Source organism: Onychostruthus taczanowskii, unplaced genomic scaffold, assembly GCF_017590055.1.
Source record: "Onychostruthus taczanowskii isolate IOZ18803 unplaced genomic scaffold, ASM1759005v1 scaffold23, whole genome shotgun sequence".
Classification (NCBI taxonomy): Eukaryota; Metazoa; Chordata; class Aves; order Passeriformes; family Passeridae; genus Onychostruthus; species Onychostruthus taczanowskii.
This window is the reverse complement of record NW_024499573.1, coordinates 10269605-10292361: the sequence shown is the minus strand read 5'-3', so window position 1 is coordinate 10292361 and position 22757 is coordinate 10269605. Positions and strand designations below refer to the sequence as shown.

The 22757-nt window shown below is 41.7% G+C and overlaps 1 protein-coding gene across 2 annotated transcripts in view; it reads left to right on the top strand.

Annotated features, from left to right (window-relative positions):
- The window catches only part of PLXNB2 (plexin B2), a 251059-nt gene that overhangs the window by 4295 nt on the left and 224007 nt on the right, over positions 1-22757 (top strand). For both annotated transcript variants that reach the window (XM_041405443.1, XM_041405444.1), the window contains exon 2: positions 5295-5397. The gene's annotated coding sequence lies outside the window, so the exon portion shown is untranslated. The remainder of the gene's footprint in view (positions 1-5294; positions 5398-22757) is intronic.

The following is a 22757-nucleotide window of genomic DNA, read 5'->3' as shown; positions in this document are numbered from 1 at the left end:
GGGAGAGGACACATGTTTGCCCAAGCCCTGGTGCAGCCAGAGAGACTGGAAAGCAGTTCAGGGGATCTTGTGGACCTGGAACTTACTTTCTTTAGGCAGATAGTGATTTAGTTATCTGTTAAAATCTAGTATTTCTGTTTCTGTCTCTGCAGTTGAGTCTCTGGAAATATATAATTTTTTGAACTCTCTGGGTTTCCATCTCAGGTGGTTGAGGGAATACTTACTTGTTGTTGTAGTGTCTGAAAGTGTCTGTGCTTAATAAATATTACTAATAATTATTAAAAAAAAAATCTCAGCGTCAACGTGATGGTCAGCCCCTGCTTCACTACCATAATGCAGGACATTACACTACCATAATGCAGGACAGAGTTTGCCTTCAGGAATGTGTCAGTAGAGCTGTGGTCACCAGCCACGTGCTTGTAGGGACACTTGGTTTCCCTTTGGAATTCAGCTTCTGGGAGCTGGCGCCAGCACGGATTGATGATTAGCACCATGCCGAGTTCCCCAGGCTCGTCAGCCTCCGTACTCATCAGGGGACAGAGTCCACGTGGCACCTTCTGAAACACTTCTGACCTTGCACCATCTTTGTAGTTAGCTTCCAAGTTTCTGCCTTTGTAGTTTCACTTTTGACATGCCCCGGTCAAAAAGCTTTGCAATCCTGCAAACAAGTGAATTTAGTAGTTGATTTATTCAATCAAAGAGTGTCTTCAAGAAGTTATCCAAATAAAACCTTATTCCTAGTGTTTCACTTGTTTTCTTGTTAACTGGCATCACTACTTTAAGGCCACAAGTAAAAAATGAAGGCAATCAGTCTTCCTGACTTACCTCTGGGCCCAGCAAGATCATGGCACAGATCCTCCTGGGAGCTACGTGAAAGCATGTGGAAAAGAAGGAGGTCGTTTGTGACAGGCAAAATGGCTTCAACATGGACAAACTGTGCCTGACAAATTTGATAGCCTTCTGTGACCTGGCTTACAGTGTTGGTGGATAAAGGAAGAGCAACCAATGTCATCTGCCTGGACTTGTGCAAAGTTTGACATTGTCCCACATGGTATAGTTGTCTAACCTGGAGAGACATGGATTTGACAGATGGACTGCTCAGTGTATAAGGAATTGGCTGGATGGTTGTACTGAAAGAGCTGCAGTGAATGGCATGATGTGTGAGTGGAGACCAGTGGTGTTCCTCAGGGATCAGTTTTAAAATCAGCACTTTCTGACATCTTTGTTCGTGACATGGATAGTGGGATTGAGTGCACCCTCATCAGGTTTCCCAGTGACACCAAGCTGTGGGGTGCAGTGACACGCTGGAGGAAAGCAATGCCATTGTGAGGAACCTGGACAGGCTTGAGAGGTGAGCCTGTGCAAAGCTCATGAAGTTCAGCAAGGCAAAGCTCAGGGTCCTGCCCCTGGATTGGGGAAATCCCAAGTACAAGTACAGGCTGGGTGGAGCATGAATTGAGAGCAGCCCCAAGGAGGAGAACTTGGGAGCTGTTGGTTAACAAGAAAGTCAACATGACCCATCAATGCAGACTTGCAGCCCAGAAAGCCAACTGTGTTCTGGGCTGTATTGGAGAAGCCTGGCCAGCAGCTTGACAGCAACATAAGATGGTTGTGGCACTGTTGGAGTAATCCAGAGGAGGGCCATGAAGATGAGTGGGCTGAAGCACCTCTCCTGTGAAGACTGAGAGTGGGCTGAGAGAGTTAGGGGTGTTCTACCTGGAAAAGAGAAGGTTTTGGGGTGATCTAACTGGCTTTCCAATACCTGAAGGGAGCTAACAGGAAAGATAGGGCAAGACTATTTACAAAAGCATGTAGTGACAAGACAAGGAGGGATGGGTTCAAATTCAAAGAGAGTAATCTAGGTTAGCTATTAGGGAAAAATCTGTAGTGTGAAGGTGGTGAGGCACTGGAACAGGTTGTGCAGGGAAGCTGTGAGTGAATGCCCCATCCCTGGACATGTTCAGGGTGAGGTTGGATGGGGCTTTGAGCAGCCTAGTCTAGTGGAAGGTATCCAGGAGTGCCAGAATGAGATGATCTTTGAGGTCTCTTCCAACCCAAACCTTTCTCTGATTCTATGATTTACATAATTTGCAGTAAATGGCCTTGGTATTACTTGACAATCAGTTATCTTTATGTTGCAGATATAATTTTTTCTGCCTTCTTAATCCTACAATAATCCAGGAAGCTGTAGAAAAACTTTGCTCCTGAGATGTCCTAATTCTGTGCTGTACCTTCAAGTAAACACATCACAACCACTCTTCCAGATTAGGTACATGGAAACTGCCTGTGAACAGCATGATTTTAAATAAAAATCCATGAGATGTTCAGCACTTAAATTGAATTGTGCCAGAACTTACTTTTTTATAACAAGGTATGCTCATGCTAATTCTGAACAGACCTGACTAGCATATTTCTAGTTAAACTGGATTAGGTCTGCATGTTGACTTGGATTGAAGGACGCCTTCATAAACCTGACGCTAATCTTGCTGTATCTAGAGGAATTGCTAATGTGATAGCTCTGTGTCTTAGAGAAGGAATGCAGAAAGCTTAATGTTCTCTCTATACTTACTGACTGTGTTTTAAATATGTAAAAATTTGAGGAGTGAACTCCTCACATCTTTTTCCTCAGGCCTCTTGTTTATCTTCTAGATAGTTTAAGAAGAGATAGTATCTCTTTCTGACGTCTAAGAGTTGTATATAAAGAAGATCTAGCTCTTACATTCCTATTGGCATCACTGTTTAGAATTTATGAAGGACCAGTTTTTTAACCAATGTTTGCCCTGTAAGAAAATGGTTATTGGTCAAATGTATTCAGCCACAGGGAGAAAGCGGAGGGCAGAAAATATAAACCAAATTGATCTCGTGAAAAGGGTGCAACTGAAATACAAGGTGAAGTTTACCATCCTGAATCAGGACAAGTTAATAATCTTTTGCTGGGTTTTAAACTAGGCCTGCAAAGCAAATAAAAGCTTCTTATTTCCTGAAGATACAGGGCACTTGGAATGGTTAATAGTAGAAGGGTATGATTTCCTTCAGCTTCAGTTAGTTAGTTAGTTTCCCTTTAATAGATCTGATTATGCCCATTGCAGCTGGAAGTCCAAAATATGCAACGTCTCTCTTAAATATATCAAAAGAACATTCATTTGACCTTCCTTAGTGTGTTGTCACAGTGTGTGTTGAAATTACCTGCTATCTTCGTGGAATCAGTTTGGGACAGATTGGTATAAACTTAAGGTTGGGCCTGTTGAATTGTAGGGCAATAAAAGCAGTAATTTGACTTCTTCTATTTCCAGTCTTGTGTGATTAAGTAGTTTAAAAGCTGTGACAATTTTTTCTGTGCAGTTTTGACACGCATTATCAGCAACTGGAACTTTTCCGTCATGAACTAACACCTCATGTAAACAGCAGTTATGGTTATGATGTGTGCACATCTCCCATATGGGTATATGTGGGTGACTTTGAGGTTTTCTTTTCCCCCACATATGTCAAATGGCAGTGGTTTTGTCTGAAAAGCTTCTACACAGACAGGAAGTGTCTTTGTGACTACTTTTAAGAAGTTTTTCAAGAGTCAATAACTCTGCAATCACAAAGCTGGCTTCATGGCTCAGATTATGCATGTGCTGTGTGGTCCAGGTGTTGTCACCTTCTGCCTCCCCAAGCTGTTGAGAAGAAAAACTAAAAGACTTTATTTGCCTTGACAATCCTGAGTTCTAAGTGGTGGTATGAGTTTATGTATTAGTAGGTTGGATAAAACTCCAGAGAGGTGACGTCTCTGTTTATTAACAGATGACTTCTTGGTTTGACATTTAACTGGGGGAAGATCTATGAGCATTTCACAGTCCATTGTGCATTTAATTTGTTATTTGGTAGCATTGATGAAAATGCAGGGCAATATTTTGTGGGCTCTTTTTAAAATTTTTTGATTGAGGGGTTTTTCTTTGATTTTGGGTTTTTTTGGGGTTTTTTGAGATTGTCATCTAGAGTTTAGGGTCAGTGGATCTGTCAAGTCTCACAACTGTTTGAACATCTCATTTGGCTATTGCTCATGGGCCATACAAATTCTGGGACTAAAGCATATCTTACCTTGAACATTCTGAGAAAAAACGAATTCATCTTTAAGAATTTTTTTTCCCATTTGGTTTTGCCTTTTCAGAATTTCATCTTGTTTCTAACAAGAGCCTTTTATGGTTTTAAATTGCATCTGTTCATGCCTTTTAAGTTTTCTTGTGGCTGTATTAAAGACTTCTTGTTGCTGATAATTTTTTTTCCTTAAAGATGATCAAGTAAACTGTCAGTTGTCTGGGTGGCTTATCAAAAGGACTGAATCTTTATATCTGATTATACATAATGCTTTTTACCTCCCCCCCCCCCCCCCCCCGATGCTAATTGCTTTTGTAGCTCTACTTTGCATGTTCTATAATTTTCAACATCACTTTTTGAGCATCAGCCATGGAACTGGGCAGAGTATTTCAGTGTCACTCTTGCCCCATGCTACCCCAATCATTATTTCCATTCACTCTTATATCTTTGAACCCAGGAGCCACCTTAACCCTTCTAATAACAGCAGAAGCTCTCCATGTGATGCTTAGCTGTGAGGCTGTGTTGACCTCATCCCTTTTGCTTTCCTGGCTTCAGAGGTCACAGTTCTCTGATCTGCAAACTTTACCTGCATCCCTTGTTACTAGATTTATATCTGCATTCAGGTATCTTAAGATTGTTTTGGTTGGAATGAGCACAGCTTAACAAGTAATTGTGTTAACTCTATGATTTGCCTTCTTTATTTCTTATGTTACTAAACAATGTAATCTCTTAATTTTACCATAAAGGACTTGCTTATTACCAGGTAGCTAATAATACACTTTGGTAATGTAGACCATAATGCCAGTAATTTTGAACTGCAAAAGAAGCATTACAGTTGCATTGTGATGTTACTCATGACAGATTTTCTGAGATCTTGAAATTAACAAATTTTTACATATTTGTCCTGTATGTTTTGATATCCTGTTTTTAAAATCCCAATGATCTGATATCTGTTGCTTATGTCACATCTTTAAGCCTTCAGTTGCTGAAAAAGCCTTCAATGTGATGCAAAGTCAATAGATTTCACCATCCTTACTCTTATAAAGATAAAAATGAGGAACTTTCTGCAACGCCTTGACATACCAGCTCCAAAATGATTCCTCACTTAGGATGCCCATAGGCCCCCTGAGCGAGCTCTTTATGTTTGATTGTTCTTATTGCCTAGTCCCGTGTCTTATGTGTTCTCTGAAGCATCTGTTCTGTGTCTCTTCCAGCAGGAGCAAGTGCACATCAAAAGGCATTTCATCCCGGACCCTATTTGCACAGAAGCCTGAGCCCCAAGAAGTCCCTTTCACTAGCAACGCTTGTGCTGCTCAGGTGGGCTAAAAACTCTTTTGGACTGAGGGTTTTGTTTTTACCTCCATTTCTTCTTCCAAAGTGTTGCGCTGCTTGCTTGAGAAGGAGGAGTTTCTTGTGTAGAGCACTGCAGTGCAGTTGGCTTGGTGCAGCGAGATGAGAGATGTCTGTGGGATATATGTGCTTTAGGGTTTAGGCTGAAATATTACAGCCTCAAATATAGTGTAATAATCTGGCACTAAAATGCACTTACTTTGTAATTGTCCTGGATGCTGTCTGATTCAACAGTGATTTTTATGCATAGTTTTGTGTGTCCCAGACCTGTGGTGTAATAGCACATTAAGCAACTTGTGGGTGTGAATCATCTCAAAGTTAACTTAGTTATCAAAATGTAGTATCTCAATTGCTCAGAGTAGCGCTTTCCACTTCACTTTTGCAACGTTTTGCTTGTTGTCACTGTTCAAATTTAAATGCCTATTTACTTTTCCCAGTTGTAGCAATTAGTTATTCTCTTTTAATTTTGATCCTGATGCCTGTAAAATGAGTAAATGTAAACAGCATTCTTGAAACTAAACTGTTCATGCTATTTTCTTCTACTGATAATTTGAAGAGGCAGACTGTGTTTTCTGTTGTCTGTGGCTTAATTAATCTACTTGAATTATACTTGAACAGGAACTCTGATACCAGAAGAGGGTTTAGCAACCTTGGATGTTAGGAGCTTATGAATGAGGCAGTGCTGAAGAGTTACTTTATGTTATTACTTTGCTTGTTGGTAAAAAAAGATGTTTATAAACTTGTGGCCAGAAGTGGTTACATACTCACTTCCTTTCCCTCCCTCTTAGAGACTTTTCTATTTTCTCAGACCTTTCACGTTATAACTTGGCGTGGATAGTCAGGTCTCTGTCCAAAACTCAGATGCTCCAACACCATGCTAATAATTCAGTGGCATCAGTCAGATGAAACTGGCATACTTACTGGAATACCAGAAGTCTGGGCTGCTTTGTGAGTGGGTTTGGTGCCCAGACTACCATCTATGGAAGCCACTATATGCAGTGGGGTGCTGTAGGTTTCTTGACTGGGGACTTCAGCATGGTGGTTTTGTTGCTGTCTTTAGCAAGCAATTTAATTTCTCAGTGATTTTGTGGTGTGTTTTGTTTTGTTGTGGGGGGGAAGGGAGTGGGTGGGTGTGGGTTTTGTTGTTGGTTTGTTTTTTGTTTTTTTCATTGCTTCACTTTGTGGAATTTTGGGAAATCTGTAGAGAAAAGTACAATTTGGTGGTATTTTTGTCAAGTAAAGTAGGGCAAGTAGATGCTGCAGCATTCCTTCCTGACCAGAAAGGATGGGGACCTGCTAATTCTCTTAAATTATCACATGTTGCTTTCCCAAAAACCCCTATGCAAAAGTAAACCTTGCATCCCCAGATTTCCTGGCTTGAACAAAGCCTCCTACAAAGCACTTTCACATTGTGCTCTCTGTATCCATGCGATGACTTGGCAGGAGGGAGCATTTTTGTTCCAAGTGGGTTAGCAGCGGGCACAGACCATCATTCAATGATATGAAATCTTCAGCAGCAGCTCTGCTGTAAGTAGTTCCTGCTGTCAGTGGCCAGCACCTTCTTGGTTGTGCTACCATGCTATTGTGTGGAGCTGGGCTGTAGGCTGGACAAGAGAGCTGATTCAGCATTAGACTGTGTTTTATGTAGTTGTTATATGGTTTTGAAAAAAAGTATTTAGACGTTTCTCTTCATCTCTGCTGTATTTCACAGCATGGCTGTGCAAACACATGATAATTTTCAATGTTGGACTGAGAAGCTGGAAGGCAATCCCCACACCCTGCCCCATTAAAAAAAAAAAAAAAAAAAAAAAAAAAAAAAAAAAAAACCAAAAAAGAGGATTCAAGACCTGCTTAAAGTAATTTTGTTGCCAAGTTCTTTGTGTTATCAAGCCCTGCCTGTGTCTGTGGCGCTCTTCCCTTCCTGCTGGTCCCATCTTGGGTGGCCCTATTAGTCAGGGAAGAAGAGGCTTTTGCAAACAGAGTTAGGGTGTTGAGTTTGTACTTTCAATAGCAGTCATGCTCCTGTGTAGCTGTTCTTTCATTTCAAATAAGATGAGGTGGCTTTAAACTAAATACAACCCTTTTACATAGACCTGACTAGTGCCCTTATTCTCTCTAGGTGCTCTAAATATTGTGTCCATGTGCACTTTGTGAGGAAGCTTTTTTGGTGTCGGTTTTCTTTCTCAGCTGATGACCTGCAGTGCACTGCTAGCACTCTCCTGAAGCATTAACCATGCACAGAGTCACTTCCTTTTCCCTCTTACCTCAGTTTAAAAGACTTTGCTCCTGAATCTTGTAAATGGGGTGATAATTTCAATGCAAACAGCTTCCAGTCCTTTCTTGCCAACTTTTGCCCACAAGGTATGCAAAGTAAACAGAGCAGTTAGGAAATTAGTTATGTACTTTCCCTCCTAGTGCAAGGCATCCCAGGATGGTTCCTAGCCCTCTAAGTAATGAATAAAGGGAGAGATGGAGAACTGGCATGCCCGAGTTGCATTTTAATATATGGACCCATTTCACAGATCATTCATATTTTACAAGCTTTAGGAAAACCTTGTAAAATGTTAGGCTTTAAAAAATCTCTACTATTCATATATTGAACATAAAAGTGTTTTATTGCTTGCAGTGGAGAAAGAAAACTGAAATACCTAGGATGGGCTAAAAGGAATACAGAGAATCTTCTTCACATGTAAAAAAAATAACTTTGAAGCAGACTTTACCTAAATACCTAAAGATTCTTACCTCTGATAGGCTTTTGGAGGGAGCTTAGAAAGATTTTCCAGTGCCACCATGATGTTTATAGGTTTGATTTGGAAACTGTGAGTCTGGATGCTGTAATGGTGTGTATTCAGCAGTTACAGGGTCCAATACCTATAACAGGATATGCAGATGCCATTTTGGTGTATTTATTAAAAGGAGACAAGTCTAGGCAACTATTAAAAAATGTGACTTTGAAAAAGTTGACAAATAAATGGTTAATTCTTAATTTATTTAGCTCCATCCTAGGTATTGAACAGTCTTTACTAATTGACCTATAGGAAAATTTGTTAAATGTGAAAATGAGACTCAAGGTTATCAACAGAGAGGCTTAGCTGCAAGGTGATGGTGAGGCTGTAAAGGGGAAAAAACAGTATGTGATCTCCTTCAAATGAGATAGGGTAGGTCCCAAGAGTACAAGGCCTGCGGGAATTCAAATCAACAATCGAGTTATAATCCAAGGCCATGGATACAAACACAACTTCAATTTTAAGCTCATGCATGTGACAGCACAAGTAGGAAGCTGGAGCCCTCCTGGTCCCAAAAGAAGATCCTATCAATTTACTCCCTTGGCATGACTCAAAGGACAGTATGATAACAATCCATAGTGGTACTCCTTCACACATTTCTATCCCCTTCATAAAAGTAGCTCTATGCATGGAGTGTGCTCCACTCCTTTTTAGAGACAGGATCTCTGTTTTAAAAAATTATATGAAATTGAATTTATTATATACAATATGTATAATATATTTTATAGTTGCGATCGAGGATTTTTAAAGGAAAGTATGCTCTGTCTTATGGAAAATTTCCCTTCATCTTTCCCAATTGAAGGTTATGAAATTCTCTGAAGATGGGGTTTTTTTGCCATAGAAATTCCTTGAGTTCCATGAATGTTAACTCAAAACACCTGAAAGAATGTAACATATCTGTCTTCTGGAGTATTTCATTTGTACTCGTGCCAAAAGCAGAGCAGCAAACTCAGCTGCAGGGGCCTGGTTTGGCTGAACTTGTAGTCCCTAGAATACATAAGAAGATTTTTTTTAAATATAGATTTAATGCTGAGCTCTTATATTTACTGGAGAGAGAGGAAATATTACAATTTGAGTAAATTTTTAAAGTAATTTATATATATATTAGCCACAGGAAAGGATAATATGTTCCTGGAATAATTTCTTTTTAAATAGCTGCACTTTAATGCAGCATGAACTCAAACATTCCAAACCACACAATTTTTTTGCTCTTTAGTTCAAATAAACCTTACCTCAGTTCACATATATATTTATTTTCCTGAGTGAAATTATGAATATCCTCTTTACAAACCAAAAAGAGAAGGTGTTGAATTAGCTTCTGCTTGGTGTAGCCCCTTTAAAGCAGACATTGCTTTGTAAGATTTGATTCAGCATCTGCTTTTTACCTGTGAATCCTTAATGAAGTTAAAGCTGTCCTGGTAATACAATTACAAATGTGATGCAAATTGTAAATGCAAAGCCAGGAGATTGTCAGCCCAGAAACTTTGTGTATGAGCTGCAAATCATCAGAGTAACCTTCTCTTCAGTACATACCCATTCCCATTCTCTGACCATCTCCTGGGAAAGAAAAGGCAGCAGTAACCAATGGGAGAGATTGTAACTTCCTGGCTCTCCTTGGTGCAAAGATTAACAAACCACATAGGAGTCCAGATTTTTTATTTTTTGTCATTGTGTGGCTGTTTGAATGGCTTTCCTCTTGCTCTGTGGGCAGACAGAAGGCATTGTCTTATCTACTTCTCTGTCACAGTTACAATAGCCTTGCTTTTTCTTCAGACTGGGCCTGTTAAGTATAGTGGGGATAGTATAGTTTTCATCTTCTCATCTGGAGAAACCTGGCAACAGACTGCTGAATGATGGGAAGGTTGAGTAATGGGACTAGTCCTTGCAGCAGTTTTATATTATTTGGCTGTTTGAAGAGGGTATTAAAAACTTGGTCATCTAAGTTAGGTATGATCTTTGTGGTGTGAGGCTGCACATGTGAAAGTCTGAGAATGCTGGAATATTTTTCTTGTTCCTAACCTTAGCTGTAAATATCTGTGGCCTACTTAATTTTAACCTGTGTACTTCAAAATGAATAGCAGATTACAAGAAAATCAGATTGCTTTCTTCAAGTAAGCTGTTGGGAAACTCAAGACATTCAGAGAAGGTGAATTAACTGAAGGTGTGGAGATGGAGTACACCAAACCTCAAGCTACCTGCAGGGCACTCTTGAGAGAGAAACAAGTACTCTTGAGAAAGAAATTGACTTTCTACTCTGTGAAGATGGAGGAAGCATCATGCTGACTCATCTTCCCACTTGGGAGTTGTTCTTCAATGGAGAGGTCTATCGTTAGATCTTTTTCAGGAAATGAGGTGGCTGCCATTTATCAGGAGAGGAAAGTGAAAGATGGATCTGTTACTTACATGCCCAGGATCAGAACTGCAGAATTTTTTCCCCAGGCCTGCATATCCAGGAGTAAAAATTGTGTGTCCAAACAACTTTGTTCAGAGACCCTCCAGTGTCTCCTTCTGCAGAGTGATCCTCAAATGGTGTTTTGGATCTATTTTGTGCGTAAATTGTATAAATTCAACTAACGAGATCACACAGATGTTATACAGAGTGCATTTTTATGCAACAAAATTGAATTGTGAATCTGTACTACTGGGTCCAGTTAAATTAAGTATTACCACATCAGTCATGAGCAGAGACGTGAAGGAAATCCTTTGCTAGCATTCCTAGGGAATGCTGCAAATGCTTCACTGTTCCTGGAGTGCAAAATCATTTCTCCCCCCTAAAGAGCGTCCAAATGCTTTTAATATTGACCTGGAGATTAAAAAAGCTCCAACAACAAAGTGTACAGCTAGCATTCTATTACTGTATTGAATAGCTATTAATATGGCTGCTGTGGGAGATGGGGCAGGAAGGGAAGCATGGCTGCCTATAGCTGCAAGCATAACAGCTTCTCAAGTTTTAAAATGCTCCTTCTGCCTCCTCACACGTGCATGCTACCTGCCATCCTATGTTTGTATTTGGTATGTTGATTTGGGAAAAGATTTGATTTGACACTACAGCACAGCTTGAGGAACCAGCTGTACAGAATATTAATATCTGATCTTATTTCATTAATATCAATTTCAGGCCTGCATTCCAGAGAGGGTTAATATTAAGCTGGTTTTAATCACAGCAATATTTTCCAGATTCCTAGACAAAATGCACCAGCTGGTTTGCACTAAATTTTACCGTGCAGGAGACAAGAAGCAGGCTTTCTCACAGAAAGGGAACATGGCAGTGTAAGTCCTGGGAGCATGGGGAGGTTTCAAGCACTGGGCAGGATGTCTTGCTGTCACAGTGAGGTCTGGCAAGAGCAACACTGAAAACCAGAGGGGCACCTAGTCTTGGCTGTGCTCTCACCTTGGTTTCTGATGTTGCTGCTCACCTCAGGCTCTTTGCTCTGATCCCACCTTGTCTCTCTTTATGACTTGTGTTTCTCTCTCATGGCGAGTGACAGGCTTTCAGGAAAGCTGTGTTTCTGGGCTGGCTTGTGGCTGTCCACTCCACTCCCTGCATCCCACCTAAAGCAGAAGTGGTTGTACAACCACTTGCTGGAAGTTGGAGGAAGCATTGCAATGCCTGATCTCCTGTGAAACCACTAAATGAGGTCATTAGACATTAATTTTTTTTTTAAACAATTCAGATATGCAGCCTTGGAAGAAGTGAATGAACCATAGCTTCCTCTTTTCCTCCACTTTTTTTCTACCACATAAAATAGCATAATTAAATAGCAGCTATATTGTTTTACAAATGCCTCTATGCGTGAAATTGGTGTGTTTCCCAAAAAAGCCCTAAAACTGAAAGACTCTGCGGTGTTTGTTACAGTGAGTTAGGCCTGTGACATTCTATCCTCTGAGAAATATTTCTGCATAGAATCTAGTTATCCAGTTCATCAACATGCATAATTTCTTCCACTACTCCTAGCTTTGAGTTGAGATTGGATTTTGTGAAGATGTGTGCAGAGGAGTTTTATGTATGGAGCTGTATGAAAAGAAAAGGTTAAAAATTGTGGTTGCAGCAGCCGTGAAAAGCTATAGCATAAATGTTCACTGCTTTAAAATATGAAAAAACCCGGTGTCTTTTAAATATCAAAGGGATTAGTATTAATCCAGCACTTGTGATTTTCTTAAATCATGTTATTTGCATAATAATACTCACCACCTGCTATATCTTCAAAGCTCTTTTCAGACATTAACTAATTGATCTTTGTAACACCCCTGTGATGTAAAGACCTGTTATTATCCCCAGTCTGCAGATGTGGAAAGCAAGACCCAGAGTAGTTGAAGGAACTTGTTGGGCACAGGGCTGAGGCAGTGGCATCGAGGGTGCCATGTCTCTATTGTCCTGTCTTCTGGCAATTCCCACTTGCAGCACTTCCAGGGGCAGCTACAATTTCTTCTTGACTGCCTTCAGGAGCAAAAAAGGAACCGGTTTATATTTTTGTGTGTTTGGAGGGATATTGTTGGAGGATGTTTGTTTGTTTTGATTTTGAGAGTCTTCTGCTAAATGATTTTGCTTTTGTTTTTACTTGCCTTGTAGTCGAGACAGATAAGACAAAAAAGCTTCCTATGTCTTCTTATTGTCTGTGTGCACCACAGTGAACATTGAGAGCTTTTGAGCACTTTTTTCTTTGTTCAGGACTCAGTATGGTCTTCTTAAAACACAAGAAGCTCCATCTCAATATGAGAAAGAAGAATGTAAAGAACTTTACACTGAGGGTGGCAGAGCACTGGAACAGGCTGGCCAGGGAGGCTGTGGAGTCTCACTCTCAGGAGACATTCAAACCCACCTGGACATGTTTGTGTGTAACCTGCCTTAGCAGGGATTGGACTGGATGACCTCCAGAGGTCCCTTGCAACAATTCTGTGATTCTCTGATTCCTGTTAGTAGTTCTTTGGTCAAACTTGCCCCTGCTTGTCAGAGTAAGAAATTATTAAAATGAAAAGTGACAGGGTGAGTTGCTTATTGTTATACAATTTAAATACCTGTTTCCATCCTGTGCTGGCAGTGAGCAGCCATTCCCAGGTGCCTGCCAGAAGAGCAGCTGGTGTCTGTGATCGAGGGCTGCTCCAGCAGTGGAAGGCTGGGGTGGTGCTGCCATCAAGGCAGCGTGTTCCCAGCATCATGGCAGCACGTTCCCAACATCATGGCAGCATGTTCCCAACATCTGCCTCACGGTGTTCCTTCACCCTGGGCCTGCGTTGTTCCAGCCCTCTGTTGTGTGGGTGACATGCAGGTGATGTGTAGGTTCACCCAACCTCTACCACTGCTTTCTTTGGAGCAGAGCTTAGTAAAGTGCCAGGTGGGCCTTGGTAAGTGTTGTGTACCTGAGCAAAAGTGAGGCAGAAATGGAGGACAGACAGGTGTCACACATCTCAGGCAAAGAAAAGATATTAAAAGCTCTTTCATGGGTAATAATCTGCCTTTAAAATGGGGTATTAAAAAATATATTACAGTCCCTTTAATCTGGCAGCGTCACTTCAATACTTAGTGCAAGGGCTTAACATTAAAGTTAATGTATTTGTTTTTACAGATGTTTCAATGGCATTATCTCCAAGCAGGAAAGTAAGTCTTGTTGATGGAGCACTTTGGAGCCCATCAGTGCAGTTTCAGACCAAACCTCAGGGAAAGCATGTGCCATGCCAGCTTCCAGGAGATGATTTCAGCTAACCTGTGATTTCCTAAGTGCAATATCTATGCCCTCACAAGGGCTGTAGCAGTGACAAAGGAGCAGATTTTCTTCAACAAGTTAGGGACATGGCTATATGTACTTGCTTTAGTTACTTGGCCAGGGGAGGTGAGGAGGTGGAGCACAAATTACTCTGAATTCTATTGTACTCCAGCTGGGACAGATGGGTTGTAATCTCTCTTTAGGAGACAAATTACAGGGTTTACACAAATTACCTTTGCATGCTTGTGGATTTTGGCTTCTCTTCACTCCCCAGAACACCATTTCCATACACCTCTGTTGATTCAGGACAGAAAGGGGTCCAGCTTCAGGTGACAGTATTGCTTGCCTCATGAAGTGCTCCCTCCATGAGTTGTGTCATTTTTAGGTGAAAGGGGTGAAACTGGTGAGTTCTTTGTGAAACACTGATCCTAGAGGGAAGGGCAGAGGGAGAAGAGTGGGCAAAGCTCAGGTCAAGCTTCAAGTGAAGCTTGGAGGCAGCTGAAGCACTCCAGTGATGATTATTGTGCTAGTCATAGAGAGAAGCTGGATAAAAGGTGGATCATTTAGCAGGGCTGGAAGCATGGGGCAGGGCACAGAGGGTGATACGAGCTGTTTGGGGCCTGGGGTGAATTCAGCTTGTGGGAAGCATTGTGTCAAGCCAGTGTGCTCCTCTGGCAGCCTTGCCCTGCTTGGGAAAAGAGTTTGGCTGTGGTGTGCTCCCAGCAGCTGCAGTGGTGCCTCACTGCCTCCTTCCCTGACAGAGGACAGCGCAGGCCTCACTCCAGTGGGAGCCAGCAGCACAATAGTCTCAAAGGGAAGTTGCCATGGTCACAACTGTATTAGATGTTTTTATTTTTTGTGGTCAAGAGCAGCAGCTTGTCCAGTGACCTCTCATTTGGCTCTTGTGCTTGGGCAGTGTTGCTGGGGCTGGTGGCAAAGAAGACGTTGAGCTTCCCTTGATCTTGCTTGGCAAGTACTTTTTGGCCATGGGATCATGTCAGAATTCAACATGGACAGTGATGCCCTGGCTTCTGAAACTTCAAATGGAGGTACACCCTCTGTCTCCTGAATATGTGTCGGTTTACATCTGAGACTGCTGGAAGGTGATGGTTTGTTGTACTGCTAACGGTAGATGTACCAAAAGGAGTTGTAGAACACTTCTTATTCTAACATACTTCTTGTAATCGGGGCAAAAAAGTTTTTAAACCCGAACCTATCATGTTTCTCTCCCTCTCTCCCTTAAAGTAACCAGAGGAATAAAAATATTGTTGGCACTCAAGCTTATGTTTCAGACTTGGGATTTGTTTTTTTTCAGCTTGATGTTTATGAAGGATGCAGGGCTCTCTGCAGCAGTGAATGACATCCTACCTTAGGTCCAGCTGAAGTTTCTCTGTAGAATCCCATCAGAGGGCCTCAATTCTGGACTGCAGACAACATCAAATGCAATTTATTCTTGGCCCTTGGATCAGCCAATTGTTTTTTTTTTAATTTTCTTTTTTTATTTTTTTTTTTTATTCTGAATACCTACTCACTTTTGGGACTGAGCTGATAGCTTCCTAGGAAACTTGGGCAGCTATCAAATAATGGTTAGTTTTGATCTCTTTTCTTGTGGACTCTTCTGTAATATCAGCCCATGGGAGATGTCTCAGCAAACTCAGTTTATTTAAAAGAACATTTAAAATAATGGAAGATAGATTTGAGGAAGGATTTGAAGAAGCCATATGCAGACAGAATCCATGCTCTGTCATAAGGCAGAGAATCAGCTGTAGTTAAGACATTCATTGAACCTCCTCCTCTAAAGGAAAAGACTTTGTAGCTGTCATTCCTCTGCTCAACTGTTATTACTGTGAAGTTTTTCCTGATGTTTATCCTGGAACTCCTGGATGCTGTTTAGGTCTCTTGTCTTTAATAGACATGGTGAACAGTTCATTCCCTTCCTCTGTGACTAATTTCTCCCTAGCTGAATACTCAGTAAAAGCTAAATCATTTGCCAATAATTCTTGGGTCCTTGAAACAGCAAAAAAAGCAAGCTTTTAAACTGGTTAGTTTTTTCCTTAAGAAATAACACTGTTTTGGCAACTTATACAGCCTTGAACTTGTTTGTGAGCTGACTATAGACTCTGTAACTGGATAGGTTTGTTTAGTAAACTTTTTAAAACCTCTCACCTTTTAAAATCCAATTGTTTCCAGACTGGGGTTATAAATGGGGTTCTGTGCCTCTTGTTTAATTTTGCTGTGAACAGAACAGCTAGTGTCTTCATTCAAGGGCCTGCCTTGCTTTGTACCGGCTGATTTACAATACAATGTGTAAATGTAGTAGCAGTCTGGAACAAAGGAGAGCCTGTTTATCCAAACAAATTTGAGGGTGAGGGTGAAGAGGTAAATTGCAGCCTGTTCACTGAACTGCAGCTTGAAAGCAGAACGAAATGCAGGGGAAGTGTGACAGGCAAATGACTGGGGGGGGTGGGGGGGGCAGACTTGGCCCAGCATCCCTGTAATTTTAGGGTAGTGCTGACCCAAGGAGCCCAGGCGAGCTGTTGGGGTGCCCAGGTGCTTCCTGGTCCTTTGGAGGAGCTTTACTCGCAATTAAAGACTTTTTGTAGATGGTTTTTGTGCTTTGCTCAGAGCAGTTCTGTAGTCAGTTGTGCGGAATCCAATGTAACCTCTTGGCAGGTGTTGCTGTGGTCCTCCAGTCTGCTGTGCCTTAGCTGATTGCTTCTACTTGTCCTGAACTGAAGCCAGCAAACACATTTCTTGGATTTAAGTATTCTGGGTATTTTAGCCTTATTGTTAAGCTTGAGTATTTCAGCTACAAGCTAAGTCTATTAGCAAAGAGATTAAATTGTGAAGAAGTTATATTTCCTTGTCCAGACATGAAAAATAAATTGTCAGAAATAGGCTTCCATCCAAGGCATGATCACTCCTGCAAAACAAATTGGACAGAAATACTGTGGTGCTTTTCTGTGCCTTGCATGCTTGCTCTTTGCGCTTCCTGTAAATGAGTTTGCTACCTAATTATGAAACAGGTTAAGGAGGATCGCCTACTGGAACTGTATTGATAGTGCTTCCTAAGGCTGCAATGGAGGCCTGGTTTGCTCAAAACCTATTTTTTATTCTACTGCTGTCATGTAGCATCTTGAAAGGTAGATTTGCAGAGCAAGGAAGGCTGGGACCTGCGTAAGGTGAACTCTTCTTTAGCGCAGCTCATCAGCTTCTTGGCTCAGTCGCATCCTGCGTGCTGTGTAGTATTTACTGTTGTACCAAGAAACATGAAGTTCCATCTGTCCTTTGTTTTCCTGCCCATTAAGTACAAAATTCATTTTGGTTTAGCAGAGCTTTCCTCTAAACTTTTCCTGAGTTATAAATTAAGGCTTTTCTGAAATCTACAGCCTTGCCTGTGGGAAGAACACTTTAATTTGGTTTAACAGTAGATGAGTAATCTAGCTACAGATAGTGATTTTTCAGTTCAGCTGCAGTCAGCTTCTTGCTCCAACTGTTCCACTAAAATTTCAGAGGTGGCAATCAATTCCTAGCCAGCCTTGTTTATCCTTCCTTTGACTTTTCTTGTTCTTTTCTTAGTCTATGACACTGAAAAGTACCATCTTATGAAGCATGTGTGCTGTATTCCTGTTAATGGTTTTCAACACAATTTTGTTAAGTCAGGTTGCTGAACTGTTTTTGCTCTGTTCGGTCATCGCCTAGAATTTTAGCACAGATACTCAAATATTTCATGCTTGCCACTTCAAAACAGACGAACAGTATGTCTTCAGGAATATATTTCAACTTCTCATATCTGTTTTGATTCTTTCCACTGTAAAGTGGAATTAGGTTAGCATCAGTTAAACTAGTTTATCTTGTTCTCTGTATACATAAATATGAAGCCAGGCTGAAAGCTCTCATTTGGCATGCAGGTCCATTTTATAGGCGTCCAGACTTGGAGCCCATCCTTTCAACATCAGCAAAATCTGTTCTTTGGGTGGGTGAATGGACGGGCCAGAGAAATGGGCCTGCAAGCGCAGGGGTAGGTGTGCTGAGGCCAGCAGGGAAGCTCCTGTTTTGGTCATGGAGCACTTCTCAGCGCATTTGGGTGACAGAAGAGGGGTACCCTGATGGTGTGGAAGCTGCTGCCCCAAAGGTAATGGCAGGTCAGCAGATGGAATGCACTGCTCTTGAGATGCTTGTTTTTGTTCCTCTAATTAGTATGTAAGGTTAATTTCCTCTTGAGTATGCGAAAGAGGAAGGCTCAGTCTTCAGGGACTAAAGCTGCCTGGAGGAGTGGGGGGGTTGTTTTGTTTTGTTTTAAGCAACTAAGTGTGGTATGCACTGTTCCTTGATGGAAGGACAGAAACTTCATAGGTCTTGTTTTAAAAGCTATGGGTTATGGGTCAGCCCGTAAATGTTATTAATTTCATGTGGAGTGGCTAAACTTCCTGCTGACTTAGGTAATGTACCCACTGAGCTTGGATAAAAGGTTAGAGATGGCAATTATGGAAAAATCTTTTTCCATTAAGCTTTTGTAAGCCACTGTCAATAATTACACTTTTTTCCCTGCTATTGTGGACTGACTCTAATCCAGACTTTGTTTATTTAATTTTTTTATTGCTTGAATGTGCACACGCAAGATACATGGAGAATATCAAGCAACGTTGAGTACACACTGAGCAAATGCATTTGCTGGGATGTACCTGGTGTGTCAAGCAGTGAATAGATTTATAGTGTGTTTGTAAGTGGTCATAATTGGGCTGTAAAAGTGCGTGGTCTTACACTTTTAATTCTCTGTCTCTTAAGTTGAACAAGGCACCTTCCAGAGTGGCATTGGGCTGGAGGAGGGGGTACCAGGAGGGCTAGAAATAGCAGCTGTTTGTTTATGCCAGAATTTTTATTCTCTCTCTTCCTTCTCCCTTTCCTAGGGATAGTCTTATGTATTCCACCCACTCTCATTCCCTTCTGGTGAATGTGTGTGGATGTGCTCCAGGACCATATGTGCTCGTTGAGATATACTTCAAAGGAAATTCTAGACTGCCTAGAGAAGCTGTTTGAGTTTAGATGAGGCCTGAATTTGCCGACTGCTGCAGCATTTCTTTTGAAGAACCACATGGCAGTGCTGCTGTTTCTTTCCTTCAGCACCTTTACACACTGATGAACACACTTAGCCCCCAAAGCAAGTGAGTTGCTGATAGGTGTGCTCTGTGTAAACTGAAGCTAGCTGAATTTCACTTCAAGGCATCAGCTCAGCTGGGCTTTTTGGTGGCTAGTTGACATGCTTTAGATTTCATGGTGTATTTGCCCAGCAGTGAAGATAATACGAGGTTGTTTCTTTTTCCCCCTCCATGCACAATGATTTCTTCAAAGAAGATTTTACCAGCTGGTTTTCTGGAAAGGTGGGAACTTGCCCCAGCTGATTCAGGGGCACTGTCTTACCAAGCCATTATTTCTAGGTATTTAGGATTCTGGCTGCAGACCAAAAGGACCTTGTCTGTGTCTGCTCTGCTGTGGCTATTCTTGGTTAGATGCCTACTTTCTGTTTGACAAACCTCTGCAGATTCTTGATGGCTTCCATATGAATGGTGTGTTATTAAACTGAATATGCTAAACATACTCCTTGTTGGGGAATGCAGGGCATCTGGTGCAGATTTTGGCATCCTTTTCCATCCAAAAAACAGAATTGCACAATAGCTGCTCCATTCCAGCAGCAGCTTTTGAACCTGGACGGTATTGAAGTTAAATGTTTGCCAGGAGTTGTCCATTACATTTTGCAATATGAAACATTGGCCTTTCATATGAAAAGCATTTATTTTATATGAAGGCATTTATTTGAAAAAGTCCATTTTTATGGGTATTTGGTCCACTACTCTTGAGGAATGATTGACTGGCAGATGTGTCAGTGGACTTCTATAACATCTTTCACTCTTTATGTGCTCTAATTCATGGTGCAGATCTTCATTAATTTGTTTCTGTAAGCACCAGTTTCATATCTCAGACAGGGTGATCCTCTTTGTAGCTAGCTGGAGGTAAGGCACGGAAAATAGTTTGATTTTTCACAGGTGTTGCCATGCAGTCATGCATTCCCTTGCCCAGACTTCACTCTTTGGTCAGCCATGAAATGCAGAATGTGAGGGTCTGTATAGAAACTGTCAGCTAAAAAAATACCTTCTGAATGTAGGGAATTGGTTGTATTAGGGATGAGCAGTCTTGCTTGCTCGCACCCTAAGCCAGCAGCATGAAATTGCTTTTAGAAAACAGCAAAAGAAAATTGCTTCTCCCCCCCACCCTGCCTTTGGAAGAGCATGTTCTTGTTAGCTGGGCTGCTTGTAAAGGTGCAACTCTCTTTGTTATCCCTGAGATGGTCTGTTGGTGTGCTGGGAGGGCTTCTCGCCTCCCCGACCACGTATTTGTTTCCCTGTTATTCACAACTGGTGGACTGTTTGTGTTCACAGGATTATTTGTTTACAAATGATATCTTTTCTCCTGAGACTACATCTTCTGATGATGATCAATGGCTCAGTTACTTTTAATAAAGCTGAGGCAGTCAGACACAGGAATTCTTTTGAAGTTGTTGAGGCCTCATCTGAGTCATATAATAACTTAAATGAAAACAGAGCAAATAGGAAATGTAGAAACGAATGACAGGTGTTGGCAGGAGGGATGTTTAGGAAGTTTACAGCTTTCACATCTTTGTTTTCTGCTTAGGGCGGATGATTGTTCTGCCTTTAGGCACAGACAAGCCACAAATGAGAAGATGGTGGAGAAAAATGGGTAGCAGTGGCATGGTGGGAGGTGTGTGATGGATCTGACTGAACAGATCTTTCTTCAGCACAGACAAAGCTCCTTGTTCTGGTGGACCAGGTTCAGCATTTAGTGCTGATGCCCTTGGCCCCAGGAAGGTGGTCACTGGGTAGAGCTGGCTGGAGGCCAGGACTCAGCAGCTCAATTTCTGACTAGGACAGATCTCCTAGGACCTCCAGCAATGATTAGTTCCGAGATGCTCTGGCAGGCACTGAGTGGTTTTGGGACATGTTTAGAAGCTGATTCAGTAGTCTATAAGAGATATTTTCATATGTTCCAGTTGTCCCCAGCCTTCCTACCTGGGAACATCCATAGGACTATTTAAGCCATTTGCCAATTCAGACTGCACTTAGGCTTTAGCCAAATTGCAAAGCAGTGGTGCTTTTCTGCAGATTTGGTTAAAGGGCATCTTTGAATACTACATTTAACCTTTTCTTTCATAAGAATGGATACATATGGGTAAATGCCAAGTGAGGACTTCTCTGTTGTCCACCTTTCTAATATCATGGAACTTAAAGACATTTATGGCCTTTAAAACTCCTCTAGATAGTGTGTTGTGCTGATAGTTTTTGTAACCCTGGACACTTGCTGCTGTGCTGAAGAAGGTCCAGACTCTTCTTTCCCCTTTCACCTTCCTATCCCACCAGCCTCCAAGCTTTCTGAACCAGCACATACTGTTACCTCTTAAGCTCTCTCACTTCTCTGCTGTGCTGCTGCATGGATGAACAGTTGACGGGTGATGCTCTCCAGGCACGGCTGAGGCAGAGTGCTTATTGTTTTGCCACTAACTGGGTGTCATTTCCCATGGCACCCAGTATCTGGCCATGGTCTGAGAGCCACTGCTCTAGTCCTGCAGGGCTTTCTTGCTCCTACACAACTACTGAAGGGCACTGCTGATTTTTGATCTTCAAGAAGAGGTCTAACTGTGTGTGGGTACCCTAGTTTAGGTATTGGCTCATACTAACCACCACTAATAGTAACTTTTGGGGACAGATTGGTGAGGCCTTTATTTCCTGAGATCACATTATCACAAAATGCTTGAGAATTGGAAGGCGCCTCTGGAGGTCATCTGGTCCAACATTCCTGCTCGAGTAGCTCCTCCTAAAGTCAGCCATTTTAAATATCTCCAAGAATTTACTCTACATCTGGGCAACCTGGGCCAGTGTTTGGTCATCATCACAGTGAAAAAGTGTCTCCTGATGTTCAGAAGGAATCTCCTATGTTTCATTTTGTGTCCCTTGCCTCTGGTGCTGTCACTGGCACTACTGTAAAGCAGCAGGCTCCATACTCTTTGTACTCTCCCTTCAGCTATTTATACATATTGACAAGATCCCCCATAAGCTTTCTCTCCTCGAGACTGAACAGTCACTGCTTTGTCAGGTTTTCTTCACAGGAGAGGTTCTCCAGTCCCTCAATTGTATTTGTGGCTCTTGGTTGAACTCTCTCCAGTATACTGATGTCTCTCTTGTACTCAGCCCAGAACTGGACATACTACTCCAGGTGTGGCCTCACCTCCTCAGCCTACTGGTACCCCTTCATCTGATGCAGCCCAAGACACTGTAGGCTTTCTTTGCATGTCTCTCACTCATGCTGAACCCAGTACACCTGGACCCCCAGCTCATTTTCTGCCAGACTGCCTGTGTGAGCAAGATGCAGAGACACAGGGAGATGGGGCAGTGTTTGCAAGAGATTTTGCTTGACAGGTGAGGAGGAGAGCTTTCAGAGGGAGATGTGTGTTTGTCTTGTAGGTTAATGCCAATTTGTACAATTTTATCACTAGTCTTGAAAATAGTTTATCACCAGCTTAAATCCCCAAATTCAAATGACTGAGGGAATGTAAGCATTTTCTTAACAAAATATTAATCTCTCTGTTCCGGGTATTAACTTGAGAAAGAAGAGCAATTTAAATCTAAATGCTTAAAAATGAAAGGTAAATAAAAACATGCCTTATTTGCCACCAGTGGACCTGAGATCATGGATATGGCTAGGACCCAGATGGCTTTGCAGCCTGCACACCCAGGTGTCTGGGTGGCTCAGGTACTGCGGGACTGCA